This window comes from Diachasma alloeum, unplaced genomic scaffold (assembly GCF_001412515.2).
Source record: "Diachasma alloeum isolate Michigan unplaced genomic scaffold, Dall2.0 Dall_scaffold_00338, whole genome shotgun sequence".
NCBI lineage: Eukaryota > Metazoa > Arthropoda > Insecta > Hymenoptera > Braconidae > Diachasma > Diachasma alloeum.
The window spans coordinates 824,282-838,926 of NW_021680477.1; the positions used below are offsets into that span (position 1 = coordinate 824,282).

The 14,645-nt window shown below is 37.6% G+C and overlaps 1 protein-coding gene across 2 annotated transcripts in view; it reads right to left on the reverse strand.

The window, feature by feature from the left end:
- LOC107040569 (growth factor receptor-bound protein 14) overlaps window positions 1-14,645 on the reverse strand; it is a gene marked incomplete at its 5' end in the record, with an annotated part of 65,392 nt that overhangs the window by 27,293 nt on the left and 23,454 nt on the right.

The window sequence follows — 14,645 nt, forward strand, 5'->3', positions numbered from 1 at the left end:
GGGGGGGGGGGGGAGTGGGGTGGAGAGGCTGAATGCATACCTAGGGTTGAACGCTTGATACCATGTTGATGCGCGTGCGCGCTCATTTGCGGCCTCTTTACTCGCGTAATCCCCTTCCCCGCCCCCTCACCCTGGCCGAGGGGTCGAGGGAGAGGAGGGGGGAGGGTCCTCATCCCTCCTACAGCCCCCTGTACTCCATCACCGTATACATACACCTATGTGCAACGCTATGTAACACCATAAATCCAGCGAGTGGTACTGGCACGTACAACTGTGTATATTCCATTCGAATGGACGACGTGTATGTGAGACTGTGTGTGCTCACTCGACGGGTCTAATGCGCATGAACGATGGCCCATGTACGGTGGATATTAAACGTTTATGCATTCACGTCGTATATAACATTTGGGGTAATAATTGTTGTACGGGGATATGACGGTTTTTATATTTTATGGGCTGAGCTGGTAAAATTTTTGGGCTAAATTTTAGCTCTGTCGAACAGGTTAGGTTATTTACTTGAGGAAAATTAACCAACTCGATAGAAGGGAATTTAATATCTTTCGCAAAATTTGAATTTTGGTCGTAATCATCAGAAATAGCCCTAGAAGAATTCAAACTGTTGGCAGGAAAAAATTTAATCTATTGTACGACAATCATTTGATCTCAGAGAACTCCATAGGTTGATACCATAGAAAGAATACATTGACGAGGACAGAATATTTTTTTCCCGAAAAAAATTGTCCCCTCGAAATTATTTAATTTTGCCAATAACAGTTTTCGGCAAGAAAATTGTAGTTTTCTCTTGAAATTATCATTTGTTGATTGACGAAAATTCTCTCGAATTTTCTAGAAACTCCCTGAACTTCCTCGAAATTTCTAGAAACTCCTTGAATTTCTTCGAAATTTCATGAAACGTCTCAAATTATCCTGAAATGTCTAGAATTTTCTAGAATTCCGATAGATGGTGCTGCCCATAACGACCATTTCCCAAAATGCCCCCCCATATTGAAACCATAGACGATCCACAAAAATTTCTAACAGTGCAAAGTACATTGATCACCTTAAGAAGATATTAACCATGAAATAATCATGAATTTTCCCAGCATAACCCCACAGTATCACCCTTAATGTATTAATTACAGCCATCCTCATGTTTTTTTATCTTCTCCACGTGTAAGTCCCCAGTGAGCCAAATAGAACAGGCTGAAGGGGTGCAAGGGTGGAGGGGGGGGGGCTGCACGCATGAATGATAGCCGGAGCTCCCAGGGATATCTTTGGTTCAGAGCGTCACGATGTACGTGTATATTCGGCACATACACTACTCCGTATGTATCCGAGATTACATGGGAGCAACCCATGGACCATTCGTAATCGTATTTCATAGGTCTGGAATAACCGAGTCTGCAGTAACCCACCGGTGCACGTGCGCAGATGTTTCTAATGTATGAGTACTCAAGGGGGGGAATAGGTACAGGGGGGAGGGGGGAGGGGAACCAGTTAATTTATGCTTCACACAGTGGAAAAGTCCACGTGGGGGTTTTTTAGTGACACAGGGCTGTATCAACAGTTGCTTTGTTAGATTTATTCGGGAATGAGCATACAGAAGACATTTTTGCAAGTATGTAAATAAAAAAATACGAGCCGTTCTGCCCCCGTAGTAATTTAAAGTATCGGCTGGACAAGATTTTAGAGATGACGTTAATTTTTTTGAACGTTCAATTTTTTTGGCAATCGGCTCGTGTATTTTTCATTGTCCTTGAAAATCTTTGATTTGTTTATATTTTGAATTCGATAGAAATCGGTATTTTAAATGATTGGAATTAAGAGAAAAACAATCATTGAATTGAAGGTAATATTCTTCACTTCAGAATTATTCTCCTACAATGTTTTTCTTTGATGTACTTATGATCCCATCTTACTGTGAGTTATTCTAAAATTTAGGACATTCGCGAGAGCTTTGTTATTTTAATTGAAGTGTTCTGATTGAAATATTCTTGACTTGCCAGAGCATGTAGGGGAAAGAAAGAAAAACTGGATTTTTCCATTTTTTATCCACCTGTTTTCGAAGAATAAAAATGCCTCGCAAAAATGAATTTTTTAACACTAGAAAGTTTTTTCTGTCGGAAGTAATGAACTAAAATGGGTCATCATTTTCTCTATTATCCTGGGAATCCTTCGACTTTTTCGATGACAACACTTGCAATCTTTGATTTGATTAAAAAATGGTCATTTTAATTAATCGAAATTAATAGAAAACAATCACTGGATCGAAGGCAATATTCTTCATTTCAGAATAATTCTCCCTGTGATTTTTTTGTTTTATGTCCTTAAAATCCCCTCCCGCAAGGAGTTATTCCACAATTAAAGACATTCATGAGTGTTTTCTCATTTTAATTAAACCGTTCAGATGAAAACATTCTTGTCTTCGCCGAGAATTCCGAGGAAAGAAAGAAAAACTCCGTTTTTTCCAATCTTTTTCATCCACCTGTTCTCCAAGAAATTAAAATACCTCTAATGAAAAAAAATGTACCTCCTTCCCTCCGCGAATGCAGATTCTTTTCACTTAAATCATGTGAAAATTTAATCCCCTGAATTCTTCTGTAATGAGAGAAATTCCGCGAATTCAATTCCATTAAAATTCTGCAATTTCGAGGAATTAAAAGTATGCCGTATGAATTGTTCCCTCATGTCTACGAGACACAGCGCGAGGGGGTAAAAAAAATTCTTCAGATTGTGTTTACACGGTAGCCCTCTCACGTTTTGTGCCACTGTGAGCTGTTCTCGCTCGATATCATGCGTTTCATCAAGCAGTTACGCGTCTGACATTTCTTTCACTTGTTCCTGGGGGGCTCTTGACACCCCCACGAGAACGTAAAACACGAGAGTGCGGCGAGAAACCCGTTGACAATGGGCATTCAACCTCGTACAACCCCTTTTTCTTGATTCTTTCTGGTTTCCATCCCTCATGGGACTTTACTACGGAGTAACACGCAGGGATATCACCTTTTATCCTTTCTACCCTGTTTTATGCATCAGAGAGCTCATGGCAATGATTAAACCGACAAAAAATTAATTTGGAAATTAAAAAAAATTTAATTAAAAATGAGAAAAAACATCCTTTTGCATTGAAGGAGTGGCGGTAAATAAAAAAAACAGCCCGTTTTGCGCCAATTTTTAAAAAAATACAACGAAATTTTATTTGTTTTTAAAGATGTTGAATGAAAGAAAATTTTTTGTCTTTGCATTTTTTCAAATTAACAAAAATTATTTTGCCCATTTTGCTCGAATTGTTTCTAAAATACAACAAACTTTTTTCTTTCAATTTCACCTCATTTTTTCAATTTCAAAACTCGGGTTCAACTGAAAACCAGAGTTGAAAACCCGAGTTTGTAGCAAAGATGTCAGACAAGATATGAATGTTTTTTTGGGCTCAAATGAAAGAGCGGGTCGAGAAATGGCGTGCTATGACCTCTAAAGATTTTTTTTTTGCCCCAGCCAAAGGGTCAGATTTTCGGGTTTTCCGGGGCAAGTGGATTTTCGACAAAATCGAATTTTTTAGCCGGGTGAACGTTTATTCCAACTATTTAAGCGCCGGGCTAGTCAGAACTCTCAAAAGTATGTGGAAAAAGTGTAAACTGAAAAAGTGTTTTTTTTCAAATTTTCAAAGGGTCAGATTTTTCGTTTTTCTCGGGAGAAAGTCGACTTTCGGCAAAATCGAATTTTTTAGCCGGGTGAACGTTGATTGCAACTATTTAAGCGACGGACTATTCAGAACTCTCAAAAGTATGTGGAAAAAGTGAAAACTGAAAAAAAAAATTTTCACCGGCGGCCACAGGGTCAGATTTTCGGTTTTTACTTGGAACAAGGGTCAGATTTGTTAACACTTTCTTTTTTTATTTGGACAATGCATGCAAGCGGAGGGGCAAGAGTGGCTAGAATAGATTCTGCAACCTTCTCCGCTTGTTGGATAAAAATGTCAAGCCTCCGCATACATGCATCTCCCCTCCACCCTCCCGTGAAATGTCGATTTTCGAGATTAAAAAAAAAACAATAATTGCATTTTTTATTTCAATAACGCATGAGTAAATAGGGATATGAACGCAGATTTAATATAGGCCCATAGAATTACGGGGACCGGCAAGGATTTGGAAAGTCTGAATGCAAGTCCTGCTTACACCTAACAAGTGCTGAAGTGGGACATAACCAGAGGTAGAAAGGTCTCGGAAGCACTTGGGAAGAGGCTTCCCAAGACCTATCCAGTTCTGAACGGAGAGACCTAAGTAGAATTTGTCAGGTCCAATTATTCGACTCGGGGAGGGGCTTCGAGTCCATTTGCGGTAACACGGTTGTAATTCTGAAGCGGCCATTTTCTTGTAACAACTGTGGTGTAGAAATTATAAGGTGTATAACCAACTGGGGATGAGTGCAAATGTGACACATTTACAGTTGAGGTGGAGATAAAGGGCCGAGGGCTTGTGTATCCACTAAACCGGGGGGGTGTCTTGCGTTCAACCGCGAGTGAACCTTGCGTGCCAGATATTCCGTCATGCCAGTAAATTTCATCGGTGTAAGATTTTATTACGTGAGTTTTATTGCGTGGAAATTCAATGCCTGTCGAGACCGCGCCCATTATAAATTCTTTTCAACTGAATTGTTGAGTGGATAATGCACTGATGGAATTTTTTGAGACATCGAGTTGCTAACGAGTCGGCAGCACTAGATGAAAATTGAAATTTTATGGACACCTTTGAAAATTTCCAGTACACTTTTTGGATATTTTTTATTTTTCCATTAAATTCTGAATTTTCAATGACGAAATTCCTTGAAATTTCAGAATTTCATGGAAAACTCAATGAGAGCTGCAAATTTTAGTTCAATTATTCCCTGAAAATTAGTATAAATCAGGAAAATTCAGGTAAATATAATCTTGCATTTAGAATTAATGCGAAATTCTTCTGCGAAATTTCTCTGAGAGTTTGAGAAAAAGTTGGAAAAAATAGAAATAAGAAACCAATTTGTATATTTTGTCATGTTAAAAAAAATCCCAAGAAAAATCTAGTACTTTCATAAAAAAAATCTACGGAGTTTCTATTGAAATTCTACAAGTCTATTGGAGTCCTATGAACATTCTATAAAATAATTCTATTGGTTTTTACGTTACTTCTATTGAAGACTATGCAGCTTTACCATGTTATATTTAAAAAAAGATTCAATAAAAATTAAGACTCACAAAGGTCAAGATAAGGGTTACAAGGGTTGAAACAAGGGTCAGGAGGGTCAAAATGAGGGTCACCAGAGTTAAAATAAGGGTCACAAGGGTGAAAATAAGGGTCAGGAGGGTGAGATTAAGGGTCACAAGGCTCAGAATATTGTAAAAATCCAGATCGACTTCTGGTGATGAAAATTTTGTGCTCGAATTTAAGACTCCAAAATTAAGGGCCGAAATAAGGGTCACAAGTTTGGGTCAAAAGGGTCAAAATAAGGGTCTAAATAAGCATCATGGGGGACATATGAGGGTTCTATGGGGGTTGGTGAGCGGAGCGAGCCAATAGTTTGAGATATATATATATATATATATATATATATATATATATATATATATTACATATAATTTAGAGATAATCACCGAGAATATATTTTCTCCACGCAGGTATCCTCGTAAAATTACGGTTGGATCGAAGATACAGCCACCTGCAAATTTTTATTCCCTTGATTCTTCGGATGAGGGGACCACACACTCATCAACATTACTCCCTAACAATGAAAAAAACGATTCCCTAGACATTAAGTTTTCCCGGCACACGTGATTTTGCTCATCAGCTGACAGCGGCTGTTTAGGACTGTAGATAATGCACTGCATGGCCAGTGTCACGCGATACAAACTGCCGGAGTCGTTAGGAATACATTTTCAACCGGGAGAAATCATTTCGTCAGGAAACTAATGGTGAATTAATTTGTTTTATTTTTATATTTTTATTCAATTTTTGTGCATGAGGTATTTTACGTCCCGGGAGAGATTGATGGAGTTTTTTGTTGTGTTAAAGAAATGGTAATAAGTAAATTCCATGAATTCAGTAGCGAAGCGGTAAAACGATTTACGTCGACTCAGAGCTCTGCTGAGTTTTCGGGGAGTATCTCGGAATCTAAGGGAGATAGCGAAAATTTCATAACGATCTTTTTTGTAGAGTGAACTGAGGGCTACAAAAAAGGTTATGACAAAAATTTTTCCATCTGCCTTAGATTTCGAGATATTGATTTATAACTGGTCAACAGTCGAAATGGACTTCGAATCAAATCATTTATTGTGATATGAAAATTTAACAGCAGATAAATTGGGACATATGATTCTAATCGGTCGTATTGCTTCCTGCAATGAGAATGATTATAAACAATTAATTGAAAAAAATAACATCGAATCTGACATCAAAAAGGGCATTAACACGTCAAATGAACACATCAATTCGCTTAAACAATCAATAAACATATGGAATTACCGATTCACGCCTGAATCGTGGTAATCCCGTTCTCTTCATCAACGAAAACAATGATCACATGAATTATCCACTAACTCCGATATCTGATTGAGAGATCGCGATGCTTCAGCCCCCGAATAGCCCACGTAAATCACCGAGTTATTGACACAGCCATACATCATCGTAAAATATTCTCCCAACGTACGCCACATGGGGGATTTATGTAAAATATGGTTCACGCTAGTCTCAACTGATTATTTGACATCAATGCACCTCTTAACTTGCTCAAACGGACGTCGTTTGTTCTTACATTAGATTGACTGTCCGCTGCGGGCCAAAGTGTCAATTCTCCTTATTTATCCAGTGCCATCGCTCAGGCATTACCTTCACATTTTTAATGGTGAGTGAGTGTTGCACGTGGGATGGCTGTTAGAAAAAAAAACTTGAAATTTTAGGGACAGTTTACTACACCGAGAGAGAGAGAGAGAGAGAGAGAGAGAGAGAGAGAGAGAGAGAGAGAGAGCAGTTGGATAAAAATTATTAAAATAAAATTAATAAAATTTATTTCGAGAAAATTGATATCTCGAAATAAAAAAAATTCGAGACCCGAATTCCCCGACTTTCTTGAATTTTCAATAGAAATGTGAATATTGCGTACCAAACTACGTTAAAAAAATATGTTCACTTGAATTTTTATTTTCCATTAATTTTCATGGGGTAATTGCAGTAAAATTTACAGTTTCAATTGCTTTTCTCATCAAATTTCGAACTTTCAATGTGATAAAAATTTCATGAGTTCGTTCATTTACAACAAAACTAATCAAATTAATAGAACAATTTTTAATGAAGAGTTAGTGAAGAGTTTTATTCGTCAAAATAATATTTTTATCAATTAAACTTTTCATATTTTTTAGAAAGAACCATGAGCGAATAGTTCATCCACCATTTCTTCTCAATCTGAGTAGAATTCCCCCAAAATAAGTGAAAACTCCCTGAAACCCAATTTTCCCGACACGAAATTCCCTATCCATCAAAGGACCTTGACTTAATTACAGTCAAACTCAAATGAAATCCTTCTGAATTCTCTGACGGAATACGCCAACAAAAAATGGGCCCCGGGACCTTGAAAAGCCACGTGTACCCTATCCCCCTCGCAATTTATTCGTCAGGCAGGGATGGGGATGGAGGCATAACCGACGTTGATGTTTCTGTGGTCACGAAGCCCTTGACGATGAAACAGCAGAACCGGGATCCTTTTCATGGTGGCCTTGACCGTGACCGGTCCAGCCCCCCTCCCCCACGGTATATATGGTACACGTGATCTCACCCGATAGGAAGTGCCCGCGGTTGCGTCACCTGAGCAGTTTTACACTCGACGCACACGCGGAGTCTAAACTACGATGTCCTTGGAATTTTTCCATCCTCAATCGTGTGGGGATTGATGTGTTCGATGCAATTGCGATGCGATGGGGGAGACGATGATTCACGCGGCGAAACCGGAGAATTCCAGTTTAAGGATGTTTAGCCAAAACCCACATTAGTCACTATAATTTTGATATTGTCTCATATGCCAGGTTCATATTTGAGCCACACGTTAGTAATAATCTTAATCCTTCCATCGGGGCATCCTAGTGAGGAATTAATTTCTGAAAATCACTTCTTGTAACATTACGCTTAGGGAAGAAATGTGACCGTGTGAACTTTGATCGAGATGTTGCATGGGTTAGACACTCAAGATATTGAAAAAAAAACCACAAGCCATTTACATTAGACTATGGAGAATCTATCGCCGGCGAGAACAAGTAGGGGACCGGGCCATATAGGCGTGATATCTTCGATTGATTTTCGAATTCCTCTAAAAAAAATTTGACCGCCATTACGAGTCGAGCAATGCGACAACACCGCACAACAGCTGATCGAGGTCGGTAAAGTCGGTGACGATAATTCAGTGCTGGAAGCATATGGACACGTATAACACACACAAACATTCATCTCACTGTTACAACCCCACTACTAGCCGAAGCGTGCGATGTTGCCCGATCAAAATTCGACTGTTACCACCGCAGTCACAAGTCCTCCATTATTTATGAACATTTTCTTTAATTATTGTTATTGAGACCGGAAAAGTACGCCATAGCCCTTCTAATTTGATGAGAACAATAATTTGTAACGTGAATGATTTGTTTAGTCAATTTTATTTTTCTTTTCAACTGAGTTGTTCACTTGATTGGTTGAAGATCCTTAAGGATGTCCAAGTAGTTCAGGCAATTCCTTCCAAAATTCCTGAAACTCCAAGAGTTTTAACGGAATTCTCTGAAAATTCAGAAGAATTTGACAGTGAATATTCATTTTCACTTAAAAATTCACGTAAATTGTGGAATTTCCGTCTTCCTGCCGTTAAAAAATTGGGACGTCACCTGAATTGTTAGAGAAACTTGAAATTCCATTGTCTTTTTTCCCTTAAATCAAACTCAAGCTCTTTTTCCGAAAAATTCAGACAATTTTTTCAACAGTGCATAATGAAACCCGTAGAAAGACGTAGCCGCGTGAATATATTTTCTACTAATTAACTTCGAGAGCGCCACTGCACAAGTCAGCGATAACTATTAGTCTTCTCGTGGAGTTGAGTCGGTGCACTCGAAACTTCAATATACGGAAATGGGTAGTCCAGTGGTCGCATGGAGGCGCACTGTGAAAAGGTAACGAGCAGTGCTTTGACTAAATTAGACCTTTAACGCCGAGGCAAATGTTTCTGGGAATGCTCACGTTCACCGTAATACGGGGAATACTTGCGAATGCGGCTTGACGGATTTTTAATGAGGAAAATTCATCTTTCGTGGAGGGGAAAAAAGAGTAATTAAGGGTCCACATGTAAAAAGTTTAGGAGTTTGTATACTTTGAAGAGAAATAAAATTCTATTAAATTTATTTTTTGTTAATTTTAACAATATTTTTGTTGGAAATAAATGAACTCAGTTATTTCAATAAACATGCTTCAATGAAATGAATTAAATAATTCGTTAATTGCATGAAAATGAATAGAAATCAAGGATATTCAGGTGAATACATTCCTAAATATTTAATACATTGAAAATTCAACGTAATTTGGGAACAAATTTGGAACTAAATTGGTGAATTTTTTAATGAGAGGGCAACAAGTCTTTTGTGGAGAGAAAAAAAAGTTATTAAGAGTGAACATGTAAAAAATTCAAGTGTTTGTATATTTCGAGGAAAAATAAAACTGCATTAAATTGTTTTTATGCATTTTTGTAACATTTCTGTTGGAAATAAATAAACCCATATTCATTTCAATAAAAATGCTTCAATGATATGGAATTAAGAATCCATTAATTCCGAATAATGTTGATTCACATAAGATTTTTGATTGAAATTTCCAGTACAGCTCTTGAAACTTTTCATCATATTATCCTACTCCGTGAGTTTCACAGAATTTCGTTATTAAAAATTCAACAATTTATGGAAAAATCAATAAAAATTGTCAATTTCAGTTCAATTATTCCATAAAACGAATAAAAATCAGAGAAATTCAGGTGAATGTATTTTAAACATTCAACACATTGCGAATTCAACGTAATTCTTTATTAAATATTCATGTTTTTATCCCAAATTCAAGTAAATTAAAAAACTCGTCTCCCCCCGCAGCTCACAAATCTTGGATTTAATCAAAATTTCAGGCAAATCTAAAAATTACGGTCAACTGCCCCTAAAATATAATTTTTCCAAAAGTCAACTTCCCCCACAGCACAATAAAATTTCATTTCTTCCCAATATTGATCAATGACCCCGCGATTCTCCCTGAATAAACCATAAAATCCACCAACCCCGAAAAAATCTGAACAAATATCTCGACAAACTCTCCCCCCCCCTAAAGATGATTAATCCAGAACTGTCAGAGTCTTTTGTTGTCATTTCTCGTGTTATCACTCTCGCCTAGATTTTCCGTATTCAAGTCGAGAAATCGAGAATTCCGGAAAGGAACTTGGTGGAGATAAATGCGGGTAATCTAGTACCTCCCCATTTCTCTGTTCTGCGAGGTACGTTTGGAGTATGCAAATTCAAGACTATTTCCCACCGCGCACTACACGGCTCTCACGTTTCCCTAAGTCTTTGTGCATTTTTATTCTATTACATTTATATTTCCCCTTTTTTCCGGGGCCATTCTCGCCGGGACTCTCTCCTCTCCGCTTTATCATCCTCTTCTTCACCAGTCATTTCTTTTTTCCAACACACAAATCACACGAATTGATATTTTTTTCAAGCATCCAGTGTGCCTCTGTTATCTGTCCCTCGAGTGGAAAAATTTTCTTTGGAATTCTTTTTTTTTCATCCCCTTTTTATCATCCCTCTCGTTTCAACTTTTCTGCCCTCCTCTCTCTCTCCTTTTCAACCCGACACTTCATGCATTTTTGAGCGGCACGTAGTGGAGAGAATAACCTGGATATTTCACGTTTCAACGTTCCAACATTTTTCCATTCAAATATATACTTTTTATCCCCTCTCGTACCTCTACTTTCTATGTCAGTCGCTTTCTTGTTCATGGGTGTTATTTTCTTTTCTCTTTTGGGAGGGTTACACTCGCTGTGCCAACTGTTTTATGCATGGGGAGCTGGGAGACATTTTGCGTGATGGGGGGGAGTTTCAAGAGAATTTTGGGAGGATTAAGACATGGGGATGATACACTGCTTGAAATTTTTGGCATTTCAAGGAATTTCAGGGAAATTTAAAGGAACGGACGCGCCCGATTGTCTTTCACCTCAGTTGCTTGTGAGCTTTCTTTAATTCAGTTAAATTTCAGTAGATTAAATTGCGTACATTCATAAATTAATTATAAAATGGATGAGACAAAAAACGATCTATGATAAAGATGAATGAGTGAAAAATTAGCGAATAATTTTGAATCTTTGATCGATTCCCCTTTTTCCACTTTTCAGTATTTGAAAAACAGGGGAAGTGTTATGAATTAGTTTTCTAGAAATTTCAATAATTTTCTTAATTTGTCTGAAATGAAAAAAGAATATCCATTTTGATAAAATTTTCGGGGAAACCGGGGAATGTTTTCGGTTTTTTAGAATTTAGAACCTATATCCAGGTCTCATTCATACGAAATGTTCAGGTATTGTTATTGATAAATCAATTTAATTTTGGAGTATTGCAATTTTCAAATGAAATTGCAATTTTCAAATGCACATGGTAATGAAAATTATTAAATAATTTGAAAATTCGAGCAACTATTTCCCTGAATTTTCAATCCACTGAACATTCAGTCGGATGTAATGTTCAATTTCCGCAATGAATTTGAAGATTCTACATGTCATTAAAATATCAATGAAAAATCAACGTGGAAAACCCAATTATTTGGTACTGAATATTCATATTTCCATTTAAAATTCACATACGTTGAGAAAACAATTTGAGGAAAAGGCCCGTAAAAAATGTAAATTTCGGTTCAACTTTCTGTAAAAATTATAGAAATCACGAAAAAATTCCGGTAATTATATTCCTAAAGTTCCAATTAACTGAAAATTCAGCGTAATTTGATGCCAAAACTCCATATTCCAATCGAAAATTCAAGTGAATTAAGTTCCCTTGACTGAAATTCTTTGAAAAATGTCAGAAAATTGTGAAAATGATGTTCTCTGCAAACTCGGGAAGGATATTGAATACTGCACAGATGAGAAATGGAAACGAGGTGAGTTCCATGCCAGCTAAACGGAGGTTAAACGTCGTTGGACGCTGGCCAACGTGGGCTCGCATGTGCGGATATTTATGAGCGGCGCTAGGGAGCCCATATGATTAAGGTCTTCAAAGTTCCTGTCTTAAAACTATAGAGTTTTAAAAGTGGTGGATAAAAATGAAAGTGAACGGAGAGGATACGTGAGAGTCCGGGAATAACGTCAAGTCCACTATAAACTTAAATTTATACGAGCATTAAAACTGTTGTAACTTTTAATGCTCTACTATTTCTTACAACGACACGAGTTAAATTGGCACTGGGATTCAATCAGAGAATTTCAATTATGGTTGAGAGATAATTTTGGGAAAACGCTGAGTTCTGATAATTTAATTTTTCATTGAATTTCGCGATAATAATAAATTATTGAAATTTACCACTTTCAAATGGGTAATGGGAGTAAATGAATGCAGTTGAACAGAATATTGAATTAATTATCTCGAAAGTATTCACGAAATGTTCCAAATTGTTAGTTTCCAACAAATATCAACACAAAATATTACATTTGAGTATTTACCACCTCCAACTCAAGAGAAAAACTGTAGCGTATCCTTCTGTTCATGGAAACTACAGCTAAAAACAGAAAATTTGAAAATGCTCCTGTAAAATGCTCCTTATACCCGGGTCCTACTACCTGCAGGCTGTCGTAGCAATACGCAAAGGGAAAAGGACACTTCACGTTGAGCCGTCAGTGTGGACGCATCAAAACATTAAATCGATCCAAAATTTAAATCAATTGCTCGGTCTCGGTAAATATTCAAGTGAATCAACCTCAATTCAACTCAAATTTATATCAATAATTTATTCCGCGTCATTGTATTCCGCGTCATTGTTATAAAATATTTTCAATTTTTCCGCACATTTTAAAATGTTTTCAAACGATTTAAATTGAAAAATCACATCAACCATTCACGAAATCGGTGATTTAAATTAAATAAATATTACTTGAATAAAACAAACAGTTCATTCACTTCTAAAAGCAGATTTACTTGCACAGAACGAATCATTCCCTCCCAAAACCCCTCACCATCAAAATAACTAAATAAATTTACCCATTTCCCAAAGACATTGTCGAACCAAACAAAAAAAAATCAAACAAATAACGTAATCCCCCTCAGCACCGTTATATCTCCCTCTGCACCCCTATATTTGAAAACCCCCCGCTGAACCCCACCCCCCACCTAATACCCGTATGCGGGTATACACGATGGCATTTTTCCAACGAAAATGATAAATTCCATGGCAGTATGAGCCCCCGAAGATCGTGGCCCCCCGAGGCCCCATGTATCCCGCGATGCGGTTATTTACCATGTACCATTTCATACCTATGTACCCAGCAATAAGGCGAAGAATATAAAATGACGCGGTTTATTGGCAGACGTATACCCCCTTCAAACTCCCATCCTCTCTCAACCCCTGCTGTTGGTTTTGCACGAGGGTTTTGTATTCCCTGGAGCTGTACACCGGGAACCCCTCTCCCTCCCCCCCCCCCCTCTCCGCCCAACCCCTTCCGCCCACCGATCCGACCATTGGGGGTATCTGCTCGTCCACCGAATCCCACCGTTCGATTTGCCCGGACAACTGGAACGGAAATGAAGAAAGGTAACATGCATGTTTCGTTTCACGTTCCGTTTCAATCCCCCGACCCACCCTTTCGCCCCCCCCCCTCGCAACCCTCCCGCCGGCAACTTCTACTGCATCCAATACACAATGCCCATCGCTCCGGAGGCCCCAGGGATATGCCACCACGTCCTCGATCGACAGGTTGAAGTCTAGGAAATTTCGTTTCACCTTTCTTTTGCAATTCTCTTTCCATCGGTGGAGAGAAATAAAAGGGCGATGAGAGGAGGAGGGGGAGGGGTGGGAGGGGGTGACAGCGGCGGTTTGAGTCGTGAAGAGAGATGCGGTTTTTAAAATGACAGTCGATTTTGAGAACGGGCTAGGTGACCAAACGAGACGCACAAGTTTAGTCACTACATCCAGAAGTATGATTTATTTGATTCGAATGAAGTTTATTTGAATAAAATGAATGAGTTTATTTAAGTAGTGGGAAATAAGGTTTTTTTAAAAATTCCGTAAAGAATTTTATTCAAAGTTTTGTTTATATTAAGTAATTTTTTTTTTACTGTTAACAAATGTTTAGTTGATGCGAATAAATTCTTTGTTTATCCCAAATAAAGAGTTTTCTTATGTTGAGAAATTTTTTCATTTGAATTGAGTAAATTTTATTTTTGAACTAAATAAATTGTTTGTTTGATAAATTAATTGTTTGTTTAATATAAGTAAAACCTTTTTCTTGAAACAAGTAACAAGTTTATTCATTTGTAATAAAAATATTCCTGAAATGTTTGAAAAATTATTATTTTTCATTCAGTGATTATTCGGTTTTTCTTTAGTGGAGGGGGAGGGGGGGGGGGGGGG